This window comes from Bactrocera dorsalis, chromosome 2 (genome assembly GCF_023373825.1).
Source record: "Bactrocera dorsalis isolate Fly_Bdor chromosome 2, ASM2337382v1, whole genome shotgun sequence".
In the NCBI taxonomy this organism is placed as follows: Eukaryota; Metazoa; Arthropoda; class Insecta; order Diptera; family Tephritidae; genus Bactrocera; species Bactrocera dorsalis.
This window is the reverse complement of record NC_064304.1, coordinates 87,800,809-87,822,708: the sequence shown is the minus strand read 5'-3', so window position 1 is coordinate 87,822,708 and position 21,900 is coordinate 87,800,809. Positions and strand designations below refer to the sequence as shown.

The following is a 21,900-nucleotide window of genomic DNA, read 5'->3' as shown; positions in this document are numbered from 1 at the left end:
TTAACGGAGTACAATCAAAGCAGATAGGCCCGAGTTTTGCTAGCCATTGGTAGAAATGCATCGTTCTGTGAAATGTCTGAAAGTGACAGCTGTAAAAAGTTGCGTCAATAACTATTCTTGCACACGTTTAACTATAGATATGTATGTAAATCTGGTAAATGACTAGATATAGATACATACGTACGAAGCAATCGTTTTTTTCTCTCAACCAGTTTTCAAGGCAATTTAATTATTTTACCTGTCATTAGATCGCTTACTCGCTCAGCCGATTGGCTAGCAATCACCGTTCAGCCAGTTTAACGCCGAGCAAAAGACTTGGTTGCCTGCAACACTTGGTAGAATATGGGAGGGTAATTGAAATTCCAAGTACAAAAAATAATTAATTATTTTCACTCAATCAGTTAATAATTAAAAGGCTACCTCAATTTATTGGATGAAAATTTATTTTTTAAAAATATAGCTAAGAACAAAATGCTTTTGTTGAAAAAATAAAAGTTATGTTTTATAATTAAGAAAGATTATATAACAAATAAAATAGAATACATATATCCTAAACAAAATATTGAGAAAAAACATATATAAGTTTCTAGGTTTTTATTTTATTTTTTTTTATATTATAGTTTAGTAGTTTCCATGCTTCACTTAGAATATTGTAATGTTTGGAAAAAAAAACATTTCTGTGTTTGCTGATATGACTGTAGAGCAGAGTACAAAAGCAAGTATATGTACTTACATAAGTATGTGCATATGTAAGTATATGGTAATATGTGCTCATGAGGTGACTAATTTCATTCAATTAAAGCGATAAATAATAAAATAATTTTGAGCTGATTCGACGAATTATTATTTAATTTTGCATTATTTTATACGTGGTATAGTTAAAAAGTAAAGAATTTCTACGAATGAGACGGACGGTACACAGTTAAAGAAGTAGACTTGAGTAAAAATATATACTAGAAGAAAAATTTGCTCAAAACGAGAGGCACATCATTCCAGAATAATAAAAAAAGAAATTATATAAATACATACATGGCCGTTATTCGTCTTTACCTCTAAACCTGATAGACACACCTCATATGCATTACGGCATCCATAGATATACATTCATAGTAATAACAATCGGAACTAGGTAGAAATACCCACCAGCACTACTTAGTCTTGTACCATATTCCAAGTTCGTTGTACTTCTTGCCTAAAACATACAATCGTCCAATGTCAGCAAAATTTTTTTGAAGTAAAAAATGTTAAGTTGTGAAAAATTTACAAAGTGTTTACAAATTTATCTAATTCAGCGATATACAATTTTTTTGGTTTATAAAAGAGACGAATTACCTGGACTTGTCAATTAGTTTCGTAAACAAATCACTAAGAGTGTGAAATTTTCAACGGAAGCGATTTCGCTTGCACCAGCCTATCTGCAAATAATTGTATTAACAGTATTCATGCTTTGCCTAAGAGACTATGGGTCTAAAACCTGTTTCGAGCCAGCGACTTTTAAGGCAAAGTTTTTTTGTCATTTTTTGAAATTTCCGAAAGTTGAGATTGCTCAAAGTTGTTAAGAATGATCTGTAGATCATTTTCCACATATGCGATTTGGCAGCAAAAATAATCGATCACGCTTTAATGTATTAGTATGTACAAATGGATTGGTTCTTTAATTTTAATGTTTGTAATGCAACGCTATAAGGTCATCGATAAATATGTATGTGTATAAACGTACATATGCAGGTATATCTGCTGACGCAAGATTAACTCTAACAATTCCAATTAAAAAGTAATTAAATAGAAAATAACAAATGCAACTACTTATTGCACTAGCATCTATAACTAATGACAGCAACAAAAACAATTAAGTAGAAATTAAATTATTTTCAGGGCTCAGCAGTAGCAGCACCAACGAAACAGTCTGTTATGAAAAGCGGTCTCAGAAAAATCAAGAGAGAACCTGGCTCTCGTATGTTGAATGGTGTAACATAATGTGAAAGGCCTAAGTATACCAGTGCCATAGCCATCATGGTTATTACATGAATCGTCGGAACCGGTGAAGCACCGACGTGAACCGGCTGAATCTAATAATGATACATAGTGATATGCTTGTAAGTATGTATTTTTGTGAAATTTTACAAACGCACAGATAATCAAGCCGCCTGCATTAACAAAAATTAAAAATTCTTAGGCCACGAACAATACTGCAATGTTACCAGACCAGCCACGTCTGATTCGGCAGTCGTTGACATTGCAACGTCACTTTTACATACATTCACATACATACATATGTATGCTACACCACATTTAAGCGTATTGCAGGGGCGTTTCGTTAGTCCAGTGACGCTCGATGCTAATCGTTTAACCCATTATTGCCCTAAAAAGCCATCATTAGTGTTGATTTATCCTAGAATTTATATCTATTATTGCAAAATTTCAAAATTTTCTAAAACATGGTCAGACGGTTTGAGTTTATGAACAGCCACTTTTCTTATTTGAATATTTGAACTAAAAGATAGTCATTAAGAAGTTATTAATAAAGGGTTAATGAACTTTGATAATATGCACGCATCCCTCAAGTGTTCTATAATAAATATTGCGCTCAGCACATATTACACAAAAATTTCAACGGAATGTATAAGTATTATTTATAGCAACAATAAAAATCACATACTAAATGAAGAAAAAACTAGCTGGCAACACCCCCTAATTAAAATGTGTTTATTATAAATAAATATGATAAACTGTTAAAAATTGCTATATATTTTTATATGCCAACTGTATATAATTATGAGTGAAAATATTATTCCCAAGAAGACTTCATTAGATTATATAGTATACTAGAGGACCCGCTCAAGTTTTACTGTGGCTGTTACATAGGTAGTACTACTAATACCATCTATATGATTTCTATTAGTTAGATTATAAATATTATTTAAGGAATAATCGCATTTTTGGTGAAGCAACTTGTGTTAGTTTACAAAAAAATGAATCATAAAGAATTTCGTGCGTTAAGAAAGAATTGGTTTTTGGGGTAAAAATACTATTGAATTTGGGCTGTGCATCAGTGAAATCAATCGAGCCCAATCGACTGTCAGCCTAGTGGACTGCATACATATGTATTAAGAAACGGTTCTCAAGCGTGGAAAGACAAAACATCGGCTGGCAAGGTTATGGCATCAGTCTTTTGGGATGCCCGTGGTATATTATTCATCGAATGATAAATGAGCCAGTTTTAATTCATTGCATTGTGTATTTGATTGCAGTTCTATTCTACCATTCCTAATATTTAGCAATTTTATTATTTTTCAAGAAGGATCAGTTTGAAATTGTACACATATACATATGTATTCATCGTTCCCGTTTAAATATTGCATTGCTCTGTGCAATGCTTCGGAAAGATTTCTGTATATCTCAAATTTTAATAGACCTTTTTATATCAAGTTATGCCATTATTTTTTTATGCCAGACCTTTTGCAATTGTAAATTGCCTGTCAAGATACCCCCTCCAATAGTTAGCAAGTATGAAAAAAAAGTTATAGCTACCCATACATGTATTGAATGACCCAATTTATTACTTAAGAACGAACAACTCTGTCCACAATATGAAAACTTGATCTACAGATGTCGCCTTTTACTTTGGCATCGTTTTGTTTAATGCACGTTTACGCCACTTTAAGGTTTGAATATTGGATACTAGGATGGTAGCGCCATCCATCGGTCAAACATTTAAAATTAGCAATTAATTACAAATGAAAATTTAATTTAAAAAAACATTTTCTAGTGGACCAAATTGTAAATCTAAACCATTCTCGAATCTCCTCGAACATACACACAAAATTTCATCAAAATCGGTCCATCCGTTTAGGAGCAGTTCAAATGCAAACACACGGTCAGAAAAGTTATATATATAAAGATTTGAAAATTGCTTATTACTAAACAATAAAATGTTATATTGCTGTGTAACCGATAGCTTTAAAGTCATGAAGGAACCTCCTCCTTTAATATAATGTAATTTTTTAAAACCAAATCATTTAATTCCTCTTTTAATTTTAAATTTCTGCGCCATCGCCCCAATCGCCCCATATTGCAAAAACATTCGTACATCAATACACACACCCGCACGTTTGTATATACATACATACTTGTATGTACGTAAGCCTTTAGGTGGGCCATTGGACGCTCATTTATTGCAGCAAGCGAAGAAAATTGCAGTCAATTGCTCAGCTAAATACATACATACATATATATGTATGTAATAGTACATAAAAATTAAATAAACTTATAAATAACAAATGAATTAGAATGCAACGCAACTATATTTAAACAATTTACTTCCACCAGCCTTGAGGCAAAAATAAGCATAATAAATTTGTTGAATTCTTATTGAAACGGTTGGGGTGCTTGCACTCACATATCAATTAATTACGAACAACTTAGGCAATAATTAAAACAATTGAAGAGCAAAGTACGAACAAATAAAACCGTTCGATGGCTCAGCGCTTGCACACAAATTTACCAAATAGATGTGCATAGCTGCTTTCATTAAAAGTTCCGTTCTACTGTCTATTCTATTTTCAGAATTGGTAGTCAACGAAAAAACAACATACATATACACATATAGTATAGATAGAATCGTTATTCTCATTGATTAATTTATCATTTCTTATTATTTTTAGTTACATTTAATTGGCACCTACACCTCAGCTAGATGCTTGACAGAGCTTCCCTCTCCATTTGTGGTGTGCCACTTGACTTTTATGCGACAAGTGGATGATCATCGTGACCTGCGAACTGGTTGATATGAGAAAAGTTTTTCTGAATTCCTGAGGGAAGACCGGCTCTCCCTTTTGTTTGAGAATAAATCTGAACAGGGATTGAATAGGTTAAATAGACTAGCATGTATGAATTATAGAATAAAGGGAATGTCAAAGTGTGTTATTTTAATTTCATATAGTTTTCAAGACTTTCAAATGTAATTACACAGCACAATTTATTGGCATATTATTATTTGTTATTTATAATATTTAATAGTTTATCTTCTTTAATGTCCACCAGTACAGACGTTATGCAATGTAAATTTAAAAACTAATATTCAATTCTACAACTGTCTTAGCTGATTAAAACTGAGGCTCATTGTTGTCAATCGCCTCGTGCAAGCTTTGAATATAATTATAATAAATTTACAGTACACGTCCAATACTATTAGAAAAGCAAAAGTATTTAATGGCACACATTTGATTACACTATGGAACAAATTGAGATATAGTTTCGGGTGATTGAAACAAATGCAATTTCAAACAATAGTATTTGCTTTAAGACGGTCTCTATAGTGCTTGGCTTTGTTGGTGTTAAGTCATTTGAAACGCTTTAACTTTAATGAAGAAATACATAAATATTTGCACTTAACAAGTGATTTCATATCGATTCGTACACAAGTCTCCACAAAATAAAAAAGAATTAAAGTAAAATAATGTTATAATTGATTGACAAAGTAGAATGAATTAAGGTATACCACACAAACCTTGCCTGTGAATATTTTGTATATAGCAAAGTGTGAAAAATATGTATTTTAATATTAATGTTATTCAAGGAATAAACAATTTAATTATTAGAAACATCTAACACGTGACCAGTTTTTATTTATTAGTGCTACTTTGTACACTTCGCTACATCCAAACAATTTGCTATAATCAGACACGTTTATGGACATATGTATGTACATATAGTATATGCATATGTATACACTTTTCTAAAGTGAATATTAGCTACATTCATTTCTAAAAACTGTTTTATTTTATTTCTCTGACACCACCCGTTTGATTTTTTGGCGCCATGAAAAAGTTTTTATATTTTTCATTTACGTCAAACAAGTTATCAAGTCATTTATCAAACTTGTCGCCGACTATCTAGATTTCACGTTTTCTGTTCGATTTAAATATTCACAAAAGCTTGTTTTTTGTAATTTTACCAAGCCACCGCATGGTTACCGCTCCAAAACACGTTCATTCAAAATTCACGTGATACTCACTTTATTTGATTCCGTTGAATATGCAGAATATAATATTATGAATATACCGAATTTGTCTTTGTTTGTATAATAAGCAATTAATTTTTGAAAGTGACTCATGTACATATCATATGCACATATGTATATGTATTTACATTGAGTATTTAAATTTAGTAGATAAAAAATTATTTAGGTTATATTAATTAGGAATTTCCATGGTATAATTTCTTTCAATTATTTTTCATTTTTCAGCTCAAAGTACATTTTTATTTCGAAAGACATTTTCTTAGAAATCTATAAATCTTGGATTGAAAAAAATTACATATAATATTATAAAATTGCATTTAGCGAAGTAATCAGAATAGTCAATATAACAGACACTCTTATAGAAAAGAATTTTCAATATTTAAAATTAATACTTGTAAAAATTTTGAGTTTTAATCTACAATTCTTCGAGGTCGATTTTCTGTTCTGACAAGTTTATACTAAATATTGAACGCATAGCATTAGGTATAATAAATACATTTTAATTAGGATTGAATTTTATGTCACGCACGTTTTAAAAAGTAAGCAAAAACATGGACAATTGTTTGTGAAACAATCATTATACATTCATATGTACACACATAACTGCACATGCCTAAGTTGATATGTATGCACGAAAACATTTAATGCCAAAACACAAACCAAAAAAGCAGAACAGTTAGAGGACAAATAACTGGTAAATAATCAAAACGGTTCAAACAAAAACGCGTAAATGCAAATATGTATATACTTAAGGCATTTACCTACGACTCTGACTAATTTACTTTTTTCCAATTTATTCCGCTCAAAACTCTTTTTTTTTTTTCAAAATAAAACAGCATTTGAAAATAGAATGAACTACAATGAAAACAAACGCATTCCGCTCGTATAATCTCATTTACAAATGTATAGCTGCCTCGATAGTACTCACTGTTGATTTGAAGTCAAGTTCAACGGGCTACTTTTTCTTTTCGCAAAGCCTTCCAATTGGCCTAATTGCCAGACGTCCAGACTCTGATTTATCTTTGTAATGATTGTACATTAGGGAAGAACATTATTTCAGATGATATTGTAATTTAACAATATTATGAATTATGTGTATGATAGAAACCTTTGAGGATTTCTATTCAAAAATTCATCACAAGTATATACTATGCAAGTGATTTGATTTCTACACATCCTCTTTTAATGAGGTTTTGAACAATAGAATTCGGTCCTAGGAAAACGTATTGGTTTCTATGGGAAACTAATTATAGAGCTCTAAGCTTTTGATGGAGTCATATGTAGAAGTTCACGCAAGTAATGAGTAATGCTCGAAAATTCTACGAAAAGATGCGGCGGCTAACTGAAGGTTTCAAGACCGGAGCATACTCTTGTAGAACCCTCAATGGTGATCTATTGGCTGATGCCCAGAGCATACTTAAATTATGGAGGGAACACTTCTCCAACCTGCTGAATGGCAGTGAACGCACAAAGCCAGGAGAAGCCGAGCCCGATTCCCCAATCGATGACGATGGAGCAGACGTTCCATTGCCCGACCATGAAGAAGTTCGAATAGCAATTACTCGTCTGAAGAACAACAAAGCAGCGGGAGCCGATGGATTGCCGGCCGAGCTATACAAATGCGGTGGCGAAGAACTGATAAGGAGCATGCATTAGCTTGTGGAATTTAAGTGTGCTCTGCCCAGTCCACAAAAAGGGAGACCACACAATCTGCGCCAACTACCGAGGGATAAGCCTCCTTAAAATCGCGGATAAGGTTCTATCCAGCGTATTGTGTGAATCAGTGTGGCTTTAGACCTGGCAAATCAACAACCGACCAGATATTCACCATGCGCTAAATTTTGGAAAAGACCCGTGAAAGGAGAATCGACACACACCATCTCTTCGTCGATTTCAAAGCTGCTTTCGACAGCACAAAAAGGAGCTGCCTCTATGCCGCGATGTCTGAATTTGGTATCCCCGCAAAACTCATACGGCTGTGTAAGCTGACGTTGAGCAACACCAAAAGCTCCGTCAGGATCGGGAAGCACCTCTCCGAGCCGTTCGATACCAAACGAGGTTTCAGACCAGGCGACTCCCTACCGTGCGACTTCTTCAACTTGCTGTTTGAGAAAATAATTCGAGCTGCAGAACTTAACCGAGCAGGTACAATCTTTTATAAGAGTGTACAGCTGCTGGCGTATGCCGATGATGTTGATATCTGCTTTCTCCAGACTGGACAAGGAAGCAAAGCAGATGGGTCTGGCAGTAAACGAGGGCAAGACAAAATATCCTCAAACAAACAGTCGTCGCACTCGCGACTTGGCACTCACGTCACTGTTGACAGTCATAACTTTGAAGTTGTAAATAGATAGTTTCGTAAATTTGGGAACCAGTGTAAACACCACCAACAATGCCAGCCTGGAAATCCAGCGCAGGATAACTCTTGCCAGCAGGTGCTACTTCGGACTGAGTAGGCAATTGAGAAGTAAAGTCCTCTCTAGACGAACAAAAACCAAACTCTATAAGTCACTCATAATTCCCGTCCTGCTATATGGTGCAAAGGCTTGGACGATGACAACAACCGATGAGTCGACGTTAAGAGTTTTCGAGAGAAAGGTTCTGCGAAAGATTTATGGTCCTTTGCGCATTGGCCACGGCGAATATCGCATTCGATGGAACGATGAGCTGTACGAGATATATGACGACATTGACATAGTTCAGCGAATTGAAAGACAGCGGCTACGCTGGCTAGGTCATGTTGTCCGAATGGACGAAAACACTCCAGCTCTGAAAGTATTCGACGCTGTACCCGCCGGGGGAAGCAGAGGAAGAGGAAGACCTCCACTCCTTTGGAAGGACCAGGTGGAGAAGGACCTGGCTACGCTTGGAATATCCAATTGGCGCCACGTAGCGAAAAGAAGAAACGACTGGCGCGCTGTTGTTAACTCGGCTATAATCGCGTAAGCGGTGTCTACGCCAATTAAGAAGAAGCTTTTGAAACCTCAACACCTTAATACCTTTTTATCTCAACAAGTACATTACCTTTTCCTAACCTCGACTACATTTTAGAGCAAACACTTTCAAGCTACGCGACAATATTAATATAATTAACAAAATTCACTACATAAACTCGCTCCTAAGCTGAACAGAAATTTAATCATATTTTATACACAGTACATACATACATACATACTTATGAGCATACTGCTTTTGTGTCAGTTTCGTTGCTATTTATTCGCACAGTGAATATAATCGGCTACACATAATTCGAATAAGCTCTACTTTTAAATCAGCGACACGATAGTAAACAAAATCAGTAATTCAGACATGTTCATATAGACTTACCTACATACATATAAGTATTTCCTCCATAAATGACGGGCACTTCACAGAATTTCATAAATTTACTCGCGCAAATTCGATTACAATGTAAGAATATGTGCTCAAACATACATTATAAAACCTACACATACATATCATGGCACAAAAAAGTCGGTGAATCGAAAACGACATACATACATACTGTATGTATTCTGTTCTGCAGCGTGTTATTTGGTGTCATTGACGACAGCCTCGATAAGTACTTCAGACTCTCTGACACCATGATTGCTATGATACTGAGTGCCGCAACTATTGTTTGTATAGATATACTACATACATACATGTACATATGTACAGATGAGTATTTATTTTCAATATTTTTATATATACAATGTATGTACCCATTGGCATAGCAACAAGTAAAATATTCTTAATTATAGAGCTCATTGTTGGGCAAGAAACAATTCTTAAGATTTTTGCGGAACTGTCGCCATATTTCCTTTCCCTAAAGAGGCAATAATATATGCAAGTATGAGGTTGGACTAAATTTGACAAACGTTTTTTGGACAAAAATTCTATAAAATGCCAGAAATTCGAAACAGGGACCTCTTTAATTACAAAAATTAGAGACCCAAAAATGTAATGCCCCGAATATTGCAAAATATTTTATATGTACACATGTATGTAGAACTTATATTCGTACGTAAATACTCTTACTATTTTGTGTCACTGAATCATTGCAAATGGATCGCTATGGAAAATTGAATAAAATCGAACAAATAATTGAGGAAAGAAACTGAATGATCACAAAAACAAACAAAAATGTAGTTCATTAACTTTTATTGCAATAAACAATAATAAATATGGAATCTTCCATCATTGAGTGGAATCGCCAGAAATACGAGAACTAATGTCATCCAAGCAAACTAATAAAAATAAAGCAATTAAGTGATTTAAATACGTAGCAGTGCACAATAGATCTTTCAATCGGGAGTATAAACACAAATTTCTGAACTAAAGTAATGCGAGTGTCAATTGAAGAAATAAAATATGTTCTGAAGAGTGTAAGCTATACGGTTTCTTTTTGACAAAAAGCTGATTATGGAGGTATAATAATAGTTATTAGAAATAAAAAAAAAAATAGTTTTTTTATAATTTCAAAGATTACCTATACCAGAGGAGTTTTCAACATTCCAATTATTTTCGGAGATATGGCTTTGGTTTTGCTTTTTTCTCGAAACTGTCTTTTTCAAAACGATACTCACGATTTCTCTGGTTCTACTGAACCGATTAACCTGAAAATTGTAATTTTTTGATTTTTTTCCTGCATTCTTGTAATGTCAATAAATAACCAATAAAAAATGGATTTTAAAAGTATTAACTTTCTCTTTTTAAGGCTCTTCAAAAACCATCTGAAGCTCGTTCCTTTAGACTATAATACCCATTAACCCTTTGAAATCACTTTTTAAACGAAAATGTTTGTTCAATACCACAAGCAAAATCTTTATAGTTACACATTCGCTTCCATTTGGCGTATATGCTCGTATATAATTTTACTACATTTTCTCACAGTGTACCCCTATTGGCGTTTGCAAAAGCGCAGCTGCTATAGGCTGGTGCAATTCAGTTCGAACAGGATATGCAGATAAGAAATAGTGACTCTTACATGCTCATAGCACATTACTAATAACCCATTACATGATTTAACAAAATGAACATTTCACCACAACTTGCTTTTGCTCGAGATAGACGGAGAGTACGAGTACAAGCAGCAGCGTCAATCTCCAGCACACGGGCACTCATGAAAAACGTGAACACAACGTGACCATGGCAAAGCCGAGTATAATAACAACCACTGTTAGTCATACATATGTACAAATAAAAGCGATCATAAAAGTAGAGTTTGCTTAAAACTAAAGCTGTTTACATATAAATACATACATACATATGTACATAGATATGGTATGCAACAGTTTGGAAAAGGAGTTGATATAGAATTTCAATGTTTGAAGATTTTGTTGCGAAACTGTAGAATGTAAAAATTTCATTAAAATGTTTAATGCAAACGATAAAAACCTTGTTACTTTTATGAACTTAGGCCACTTTTCCATACGATTTACCATGTGATGAAACAAACGTGGCACTTTAAATAAAGACAAGTATATCACAACGTAGTAAAATGGTTAAAAGAGTTGTCTGTGGAATAATAAACATTGAATGAAGCTAAATTGGAAAGATTTCGCAAGTTTTGTACATACATACAAATATGGCGAAAAGCATAATCGTGAACTATTACTAGTGACTATCTCACTGATGCTGAAGCAGATATGAACCAGTGAATTTTCAGTCACCTAATTGCTATCAGAGGATTTATTCGCTACGATACTACGATACGATAATAATAAGTAACTTTTATGGGATGTGTACTTTTATTTACGATATGCTAAATATACATACATGCACATCGACAAATATATTTTATTTTCTTCTTGTTTACGTTTTAATAGAGAGAACCAAATGTAAATACATCTTAAAATACCTAATTATCTGTCATAATTCAAATTCAACAATCTTCAAGTAACCAGTAACTCTAAAACAAATTCACAACTAAAATTTTATAAAAACTCAATCGCAAAGTTGAAGAATATTAGTTTAAAAACTGTACGCTATCCTGCTAGAGTCTGATAAAATAACAGAGAGGATAGTGGAAATAAAAACATTTTTATAAGCAAACTATATTTCAATAAGAGATGGCAAGAGTTTATAATCCCGGGTTGAAATCATATGATGATATAATTGGCTCCACTACATCTAACTAGGCCTAATTATGAAGTAGTCAGCGTTCTACTTTTAAGCGTATTTATCCACCTTTCTGAAAACGCTTACTTTAAACACAGTACTTGCATAAATATATTATTTGCCACCATGCATGTACATATGTATGTATTTAAACAAATGTGAAAACGTCTGTCACTTAACGCGCGTCGTCTAGCGTTATACAACGCTCCAAACAGAACCAACAAACAAAAATTAAAATTTTTACTTTGCCAATATCAGAGAAACCACGGCACAAAGAAATACAAGTATACGCATGCACATGGATGGAGAGAGAACCAAAATCCGCATATTATGGCGCTGTACATACATGGCATGATCATCACTACTTAGTAGCATACTCTTTACGACTCACATTCACTTCCGCGTCTCCTCTGCTAGCTGCTTTAGGTGCTTAAAATGCACTTGTTTCACTTTTGTTTACAATATTTGAATACCATATATCATATGCATATGTATGTTTATGTACATATATGCCTGCAATGGCGCACATGTATATATGTACATACTTATGATCCAAATGTTTTATCATAAGGTGATTTTTATATCTTTCAAATTGTATTACAATGCTAAGTAAAAACCCAATTTAATTGTCAAACGCAGTATTGACATTAATTACTTCCGCAACCGAAATAGTTTAAGTTTTTCATACACACTGTAAGCACTTAACCACAACGTCTCTGCACTTTAGTACCCACAAGAAATGATGATTTTTTACACTCGTGGGCAGCGCGTGGCAGGATTGTCGCTCTTTGTCATAATTTATTACATTCACGCTTAATGTACACGATCGACTAAGTGACCAATGCAATAGCTGCAATGCAAGACAACGGCAACGATGATGGCACGGGTTCAGCGGCAAAATAAATACCACCAAAAATATGTATGTATGTATGTACATAAATATGCGCATATATGTACATATGTATGTATATACACATAGGAAACCCACAAATAGTAGAGAGAGCGAAATAAACACCAAACGATGTTTGCATTTTATTTTCCCCAGCAAGATCAGCCTCAGGTACCCACTACTGCTCATTATTTTAAAGCCTTTTTTAATATCTGGTTTGCTAACCATAGTTCTGTAAACTTAATCAAGTATCTCAGTAAAAAAAAAACTTTTTTATCTTTAGATATGTGAACCAAAGTAAAATTGGTTTCGAATAGTTAACAGTAAATAAACGCTTAAGCTCGGTTATTTTTTGAAATTTTTAAAATCAATTTTTTTTTTCTAAAATAATTTCTCTCCAAGCCATAGCAAATCTTCTCATAAAATCCATTAGCTCTTCGGAGTCAGCTTAAAACACATTTCACAAATAGAAATCAGGTTAAGAATCTGGCAGAATCTATGTACATATCGCTCATTTGCTGCAAGACCGGCATAAGTCAAAAATATCGATTTTCCAGAAAACGCGTTTAAAGTTTTCAACTGACTATAACCTTACACGGTGACTCCATCCTTACACCTCTTCTCAAGCGGAGCATATAAGAGGTATTCATTCATGAATTTTTCACTCAACATGAAGTATGATATAACGAACAATTCTGTAGCATTAACTCAAAAATCACGTTTTTTGATTTATGCCGGTCTTGCAGCAAATGAGCGATATGTATATCATTCATATCGCTAATTATAACAAAATCTTAATTCTGTAACAGCATAATGTTTATACATGCATATGTATGTACATATGTATGTACAGCGAAGACGTAAAAAATGGAAATGTAAGAGGAATACCGTTTTCTGTTGAATTATAACCAGTATTAGATAGTGATATCTTCACCTTATATTTTCACTGTGTGTTTGTTATAAATTTGTCTGCACATTTCTAGACATTTTACGCATTAACAAAATCTACGCATTTTACCGTTTCGCCTTGCAGATCCCTTAAATAAAAAAACCCCTTTGTTGAAAACAATATCCCATCTCCAGACATTTGTTCCAAACATCTTTTATTAAGTCGTAGATAATTCTTTCTTTATTGTCATACAAAGAAAATTGTCGCAAGGCACACAACGGAAAGGAAATCACCTACGAGTGCTTTCTTCTCGAAAACGCATACAAGCGCCCCTAAATGCCAGCGCACAAGAACAATTTTGCATTAATATTACACCTCTTTTCTTTCGCAAGCACTCATCATCACCGCTGCTCTTTGTGCACAGCTGATTCATATGCTGAATACAATGCTCGCGACACGACATGGCAGCACGACAGTGAACTGAAAACGGCGTTGTGCATCCTACTACATGAACAAGACAACACAGCTCTCCATTTTGCATGTACACAATTTCGTTGTGGCCATTCTAATACCTTGCACTTCAATGAAATTTTAATATTTTGTTCAAAGTGAATTTTTTTATGCAAAAAATAAGCAAATAGGTAAATTTATTTGTTTTAAATTATGAACTGTTATTACAAATGGTAAAATAGAGCTATTTTATGCTTTTATTTGTAAAATAACGTCAAGTTCGTTAGAGCTGTGAATAATTCATTTTACATATTAGTGGCATCACCACTCTACCTCATCTCTCTATCTTCCATTCAACTGTCAACTCTACTGTCGTCCTACTGTCGTTGGCAAATATAGGAGTATATTGAAGTTAGCGAGAACGACAACTATCGGCCTACAGTCGTGCAGTCGTGCAGCTGTCAAAATAACAGTGTCCATAAGAACGTGTGTATTTTAATATTTGACAGATGTCGTTTGTCGTCAGTCGCCAGCATTGTATTCAGCACTTCAGAGTACAATAAAAAAAGGTATAAAGCCAGAAATAGAAATGGACACATACATATACATCCATTGTTTAAGCGCGTACATGGGAGCAAGAAATGGTGGAACAACAAGTGAGGAAGAGCTAAGTTCGGGTGTTACCGAACTAAGGCAATAGGATGAATTATTATTTGAAAGAGTTTCTTTCTAAAGTTCATTAAGATTTCTTACATATTGTCCGATAGCTGCAGATTATAAGCCAACTGGAACTTCGAAAATATTTATATTATGTATATGGAGAGTTTCGGGCGATTGTACCCATTTTTATCAAAGGCTGTCATCAGAAAAATATTCTCCCCGCATTTCGATATTAGACCTCACCATATGCACTGGGCTTCACATATTCGATGTCTGGATCCTTGAAAAGTTATACTCCGATTTCAAACATTTTTGTGCGTTAGTTGAATGTACATTAAGGACGCTATTTGTGGAAAGTTTTGTTCTAATAACTTCTTGATGTTTGATTCGTATTCCGTAAAGTGAAAGAATCAGATGAAATTTAAAATTTGTTATATGAGAAGTGTAATTGTCAGCTAAAAGTGGGCCGTGGCACGCACATCGTCAAAATCCACAACTAAACATGTAAAGCACTTCTCTACCATCTTGGCTGTGAAATTTAATGCGCGTGATCCATTTATTTAGTGAATTATCGCATTTTTTGTAGTTTTCGACATTTCGTTATATGAGGAGTGGGCGTTTCACGTATCTGATATTTTTCATTTTCACGCTGTATGAAGAAATGCCGAAAAGGCACAGCAAATTAACGGTTTGGAAGATACATACATATGTACGGATTCTTTTTATCATCCTAACCATTTATATACTTATACACACATAATTCGATATTTATCTCAATTAGGTCTAGGTGATACAAACAACCATTAGGTTAGGTGAACAAAACTATCATACTCTATAGCAACATGTTACTAGAGTATAAAAACATGGTGAATAAAGGAATCTTCTATTATTATCAGTGTAATTGTTCATCGGCCGGAGGATTTAATTTTATTTCATAAACTTAATAAAGTTTTCGTTCACGAAACTATGTATGTATATTCTCTCAGCATTAATTGTGCAGAAAATGGTCCAATGTTATACAAAGCGCATACATATGTGTATACATATACATATGCATATATGTATTTACGATATAAACATTAGGGTGGGTAAAAATATACAAAGAATGCAATTCAAAGAAATGTAATAAGAGATAAAGGTGCTCATATATACGCATATGTATGTATGCAGACATTTACGTTATTACAGCTAAAGTATTCTTTCCAAAACTTCATTCTTCAAACTTTTGGGTAGGTAGATAGGTAGGAGTGCAGCCCTGCTGTATTTCGGACTCAATTAGCACTAACTGTGCCATTTTGGTAACTTTTGGGTACTTTTCATCAAAATTCACTGTAATAAATTTGTGCATTGTATCCATTTTTAAATGATATAAAATGCGACACGCTTCATTTCTTATAAACTGTAATTTCTTATAAGCAATAAAAACACTCCAAGACGCAATAAGTGTTTCCAGATTCGAGCTAACAAAAGACAACGACCTGCAGAAATGGATTACCTACCAGCGATAAAAAAGCAAATCTGCCAACAGCTAAATTTAAATATCCGCGGAGAGCAGCTCTTTAGACCTGTGTCAATTTTCTACATACATATGTACATACATACATATGTAGCTATGTATACTTATTCAGACGCAATTTTACAGCCGCACATTTAAATATATTGTATAAATCAAATATATGTATACGAAACGTTGATAATTGTAGCAACCAGCCCCTTTATTGCAATATCTCTGTAGAAGCCGGGAAGTTATAAAACCTAGCAAGGAAATCAATTAGATACGAAGAAGTGAAACGCTAATGATTTTCGAATGATATGTAAGTCCTTCAATGCTTTACTTACAAAGGTATTGAAGAGAACATGTGGATACTTTTTTAAAACAAAAAGGATATACTATACGACTTAAATAAGTTGTTTGTTCGATTCGGTAACAAAATGGCAATGTGTTGTCCTAAAGACAATCGAAACATTGGTGGGACACATGTACTTATATGTATGTAGTACATACTTGCATATGTACATATATGTATGTAAAGTACATGCATAACAACTAGTATTTTGGGGCACAACCTTGCACTTTTCCCTCGAGATGTGTTCTGTTCGCAAATTCCGACTAGCACGTTTCTTAGTTTTTGCCAGAATAAATTATGTTAAGTTTAGTCGATATATTCTTCTCACTTCGGGCTAAAAATAAATTTTCTATTTTCTAGTTACGTCTAAATAATTGGCAAACAAATTGCCAGATTTCAAGTGCGCATGCACATACAATTAAGTGTTTATGATGAAAAGTTTATGGTTTAAGATATTAAGCAATAAGTCCATTTAACTTCCTTGAAAAATTGTCGATTGTCGAAGTTTATTAACGAAATAGTGCAGTTAAATTTTTAGTTTAATATAAGAGAAGACGACTTACTAGCGTTATTATTGTAACGTACTCAAAAAGACGAAATTTCACGCGTGGTTATGAATTAACAAGTATTCAAAATTCATTCATCAATCATAGAGCCGTGAGAGTAAATAAGGGTACGGATGTAGAGTGTGTATAATATTATTAATGGAAAATGAATTTGAAATGCTTAGAATCATACTCATGTATGGTATATACATACATATGTACATATCTATCAATTATTTTGGATTCGGTAAATCTTTCTGACACTCAGTTCAAGTAAGTTACTTTGATTATTGTATGCGTTAGTGCCAACAATACTCTCCATTCTATGACGAAATTTTGAATAATTTGTGACAAAAGTATTGCGCACACAATTCAATTAAAATCTATTAAAATCTTGAAAGGCGAATTGTGAAAATATTAATGCCACATAAAACTAATAGCGTAGTAAACAAATAAAAATCAACCATATGGAACACACAAAAAGCACCTTTAACCGTTAATTAATAAATATTATGGGCATTGATTTCTGAAAGCTTTTCGTAAATTAACACCTTAAATCGAAATTAGAACAATTTAGAAGTATGTGTATAGAGGGTAAGCCCAAAATTTGGAGTGGCTTGATTGGCATTGACTTGTCCAGTGTGAAATATAAATAAACTTGTGTTTTGTGAACTCGTATAATTTATTTTTCTCTTGAGCAACGGTTGGTGGTAAAATATGCGAACTACGAAATGGTAACGAATAAAATCGAATTATGGTGCAGGAAAGATTTAGTTTAGCAACGCAAGCGCAATGTGAACAAAGAAAATGCATTCAAAATATCTATCTGTAAGTAGGGTTGCTTCCGGAAAATTCCGGTTTTCATTCCAAGAGAACCGATTTCGTCTATAAAATAACGAAATTTACAATTTTCACGAATTGTTTGTTATACATACATATGTACATATGTTATTATTTAGATCTATATATGTACATATGATTCTGGTAAACAACTATCAACACACACATACACAAAATGTTGGTATGTGACATAACGTATACGCTAGCGTACACACACTCGGGTCTGTATTTGCACGAAATCAACACTTCCGCTTGATTGGTTCACCTAGCCAATAAACAACGTATAAATAAACTGAACATAAATTATGTAAAAATAGGAATAAATTAATAATTGTTAATGTCAACATTATTTAGACAATTTGGCACTCACTTTCAAAGTGAAATTTTTGAATTTGGTTTGACTTATGGTTGCTTCTGTGCATATATCGTTCATTTGCTGCAAGACCGGCATAAATCAAAAAACGTGATTTTTGAGTTAATGATGCAGAATTGTTCGTTATATAATACTTCATGTTGAGTGAAAAATTCATATGAATACCTCTTATATGCTCCGCTTGAGAAGAGAATATGTTTCCTGTTTTCCGTGTAAGGTAAGGTAAGTTGAAAACTTTAAACGCGTTTTCTGGCGAATCGATGTTTTTGACTTATGCCGGTCTTGCAGCAAATGAGCGATATGTACTTGTATGTTTCATAATATTATTTTCGGCCGAACAGCTTCGATTTCTGGTTCAAAAATACATTTATTTAATTTTACATTTCACACAACACTGTTAATTAGCTTTAATTTTGCTGTTAAATTCCAGTCCATATGGAAACATCGATGCTATTAGTCATACAATTTTAGATTTCTCCGAATTTCATATATATATATAAAGATATTCACTTAGTGTTAAAAGAAAAAAGTAAAAAAATTTAAAATTTAGAGCTTAATACATTTCTGTTCATTTTTTGTTGTTGTAAATTGATTTTGTAAAAAAATTAACTATGTATGTTCTGAAAAGAGTTCATGAGTGTTATCTCTTAATAAGCTCTACAATAAAAATAAGAGGAAGCGCTAAATTTGGGTGTAACTGAACATTTCACACTGTACTACCGGCAGCTAAACGATTTTCTACTCAACTAACACTCCTGGTCTCAAAGAGCACTCATCAGAAACACGGTATAAGGGTATTGTGGGACGCCATTTCAAGCTCCTTACGTACAGCCGCAAACGAAATCATTGGTTTCAAGAAAGTTCGAAAGAACAGCTGGTACGATGAGGACTGTTGTGTCGCAGTGGAGAGGAAGCGGACAGCCTACCTCGCAATGTTGCGGTCGACCATAACTCGAGCGAGGTGGGCTAGACACAATAAAAAAAAGAAGCCGAATTATATGAGTACAAAGAACTTGACAAGCTGGCCAACAGGGGTAATGCTCGAAAATTCTACAAAAAGATGCAGCGACTTGCGGAAGATTTCATTTATTCAGTACCCGCCGGTGGAAGCAGAGAAAGGGGAAGACCTTCATTGCATTGGAGAGATCAGGTGGGGAAGGACCTGGCTGCACTTGGTATTTCAAATTGGCACCAAGTTGAGAAAAGAAGAATTGACTGGTGCGCTCTTCTTAATTCGGCTATAACCACGTAAGTATTGTCTACACCAGTAAAGAAACACAAAGTTTGTTAGTTATATGGGATCTAGTCCAAGTTTTTACATGATTTTATTCATTTTAGTCAAAAGAACCGAAAATTCGAACATCTTTCTCTTAGGTACATACATACATATATAGGGTTAAGGGTATTATTGATCCGACAACAATAAAATAATATACTGACAGATATTTTCGATATCTGAGGGCTCGAAGAGTTTTGATCCGATTTGAAAACCGTTTGGTCCTAAAGTGGCACACTTCAAAGCCTTTTCACAGCTGATTGGGCTGATAAGTAAAACTGCTGTTGTTATTCTGCGTGTGAATGCTTTTCTGTATAGGTATGTTGTCATGGCTTTATTGCAAACCTACATGCATCCCTTTTTAATTTAAATACGTAAAATTTGTTGATTTCAACGTACAACGTGTAAAAATAGACACAAGGACACAATTTGCGTCAAGTACATGTATAATGCACGCACACAAGAATGCGATATAATTCATTGCAACAAAAATAAAAATAAAAAACAGTACATCAGCCACTAGCATATATTCTTTTTTTGCATAGTGTATGGAACAAATTGCTCTACCTGCAACTGTTAATGGATATGAAGTCGCTTACCTCACAGTTCTATGATTTACACGGAAATCTTCAGATTGCCCCCTTGAGCTGGAGCAGCTCTTTTCCCTATCGGATACAAAAAATTTGTTCATTCGAAGAAACCAACCAATCAACTTTACTTATGATAACTCTGTTCATGATACACCAGCGATATAATTATCGCAAAATTTCGGAGTCTGATATTCTACATTATTATATGTACATATCTAATGTGTAATACTCATCTCTCAATTTTTTTTAACTGACAAAGAAAAATTACATTTTATACGCTTTTAAATATTATTATATTAAAGTTTTACTACTAATACGTTTCACTTACATAAATATAAAGTGCAATACCCTTTTGGAGCCAACAGTTAATGTCCTGAGAACGCTCCGGTATTTCTACACGGCTGTTAAGGCTGAATGTTGGTTGCGTGAAAATAAATGGCAACAATGTAGAGAGCGTGTGTGTGAATAGTTGACGTCGATATACATACATATGCTGTTGATTTTTATTCAATTACTTATTTCAAATATGCTATCACTGGAGTCCTTGCTTGTTTTCCATAAACTGAAGGTTGGCGCCAAGCATTTGTAAGAAATGAGGACAAAAGAGGAATCGCAGCTTAAATTCTTGATTAAATTATACTCGTAAGCATAAGCTGATTACGAAAAATACGAGTACGATGGAAGATGTGATTAATTGTTTGCCTTGTTGGATGATTGGAATTTCTATATAAAAAATGAGTCGCTGCCATATCTACATATACCTGAGTACTCTATTGCTAAGGGCTTGACTCAATTGACGAATAAATTTCTAAATTTGCTGAGTCGAAAAATAGCCACACTGCCACCAGCATCAACCATCGCTAATCATTTCAAACCTGATCAATCCATTAGGTTCCAGGTGTGAGTTCATGTTAAAATATTTTCAAGCACTACAGTTAATTAATAAATTCAAAAATTCCAAAACAACATACTACTAGATTAACTAGAATCAGAACTACTAAGCAAAAGATCAAATGCACAAACAAGTCTGAGAAGGAAAAATGTACACCAGTGCGTATACGCAACCAATATGTATGAGCCCTGCAGGTGCGTCAAAGCGAAAAATAAATAAAGTTAATCAAACCTTAAATGCGCGAAAAAAACAAATCTCGTGTGGTAAACACAGCGACAATAAAAAAGCAATTGATAGCCTGAGAAATTAGTTCAGAATGAAAAGGGCTTGGCGCAACTTCAGTACAAAGCGGTAACTATTATTGACAAAATAAAACTTGCTTTACAACAACAATTCCGAGGACGAATTTCGTGATTGTATATTAGCGCTAGCATTTGCTCCCATGTTAAAAATCAATACAGCACAATATACATATATTTTTTCATAAGTATATCTTCGAATGAAATTCAGAAATACAATAATTTC

The 21,900-nt window shown here is 33.8% G+C and overlaps 1 protein-coding gene across 3 annotated transcripts in view; it reads right to left on the bottom strand.

Moving 5' to 3' along the window:
- Positions 1-21,900, bottom strand: part of LOC105229574 (organic cation transporter protein) — a 34,315-nt gene that overhangs the window by 11,512 nt on the left and 903 nt on the right. The window contains exon 1 of one of the 3 annotated variants that reach the window (XM_029551707.2): positions 14,032-14,246. The exons of 1 other annotated variant lie outside the window; for it this stretch is intronic. The gene's annotated coding sequence lies outside the window, so the exon portion shown is untranslated. Of the gene's footprint in view, positions 1-12,515; positions 12,989-14,031; positions 14,247-21,900 lie in introns of those variants that run through there. One more of the 3 variants, XM_011209949.4, reaches the window with a different exon arrangement.